Raw genomic sequence first — 1,580 nt, 5'->3', positions numbered from 1 at the left:
TCGAAGACAACTTCATTTTCAATGACGCGATACAAGAGGAACCTTTGAAATTGAGGACGTCCTGGCGACCTGCTCCTCGCGTGGACCTGCGGCCCCCAAAACCGAGGACTGCGGTTGCATGACGGGCTCTTAATCACGTCATAGCCTGCGCTTTGAAGTAAAAGAAAAATGTCCAAATAAAAAGGCCCAACTTGCTCTGAAGGTGGAGACGTACTGCTCCAACTATCAGCTGACTGGACCCTGGATGAAAGTTGGGTTTTACAAAGATAAAGAAACTGACCACTGGTTGTAATAAAGAAGAAATGATGACGAGTTTAGCCCAGCGACCGATAAGGAGATAAAACAGCCGTCACTTCGGTCACCACAGTCACATTTCCACGCCAGTCTCTGTTTTTATATTATTAGTCTCCGACGAATGTCTCCGCGTGTCCCTGCCCCCCTCGTCAACGTCAACTGCTTTTGCCGTGACGGCAGCGGAGGTGGGAGAGGCTCCCGACGTACTTTGATATGAGGCTCTCAAGGAACAGTGATCAAACACGTCTCTGCTCTTCAAGGCTGCGTCGCAGTAGAGAGACTGGACGTTTCCACGCGAATCAAACTGGTAAATCTGAATCCTTCTCAATCCTACGCCACCTCCCCCCGTTATAACATCCACATGCTGCAAATATAAGAACTGAAATATTGCACTTACAGAGCAGCTGGAGAAGAGATGTTTGTCCCATTGTAGGCTACCACACACAGCGGTGACGAGACCTTCTCAGACCCCCCCAGTTAGGTTCACTGTGGTTTCCTGTCCAACAGGTTCCAGGTGAGAGATGACACAATGGTAGGTTTATTTAACCAGAAAACAAACACAGACTGGACGGACGGAAGTAAGTGGGGGTCGGTGACCCGACCGCTAACACGGGGAGGGCTCTCAGGCCTCGTCTATTAGCATGATACGTAGACTGTTACCGTTGGCTGAATAGTTTGACAGACCCCCAGCCCCCTCTGATCCTCGCTGATGGTCTCCGTCTTCTTCGGGTAAATGCTTTGACGCTGATGGTCACGACTTGAGGTGAACTCTGAAGAAAGACGGGTCTCACGGCGAAAGCATCCGAGTCACGAACCCGAATTCAACCAGCGGCTGTTTTCTCTCTCTTTCCTTTCTCGCTCGGTCTTTCAGTGACACGACTGGTTCGCCTCAAGTCTTCACCATCGGCACCGTTCCTCGGTGCGGTCAACGCAGACCCAGACGAACCCCCGGTTCCAGGCTTTTTAAGTGCCCCTCCCATGTTAGGGTCCCGGGAACCCTCGCTACAACACCCCTGTTTCTGGGTCTCCCAGAAACAGCTGGTTTCTTTGGTCCAGCACCCAGAGCTCTTCCTCTGAGAGTAGGTCAACCTTAAGCAGGTTAAATCTCTAAACACGTATTTCTCCCTGCTCCAGCCTCTGTCCAGACTAAACCGGAGCAGAGCCAAACACGCAGTGTGACAGTCACCGTCGAAGTTAAGAAGAAAACTTTCTGCACCTTCTAAACGTCAGTGAAACCTGGTGATACAGATGTTATCAGCTTTGTGTCTCACTCCTCACCAGATGTT

Source organism: Xiphias gladius, chromosome 12 (genome assembly GCF_016859285.1).
Source record: "Xiphias gladius isolate SHS-SW01 ecotype Sanya breed wild chromosome 12, ASM1685928v1, whole genome shotgun sequence".
Taxonomy (NCBI): domain Eukaryota; kingdom Metazoa; phylum Chordata; class Actinopteri; order Istiophoriformes; family Xiphiidae; genus Xiphias; species Xiphias gladius.
This window is presented reverse-complemented; position numbering follows the sequence as displayed.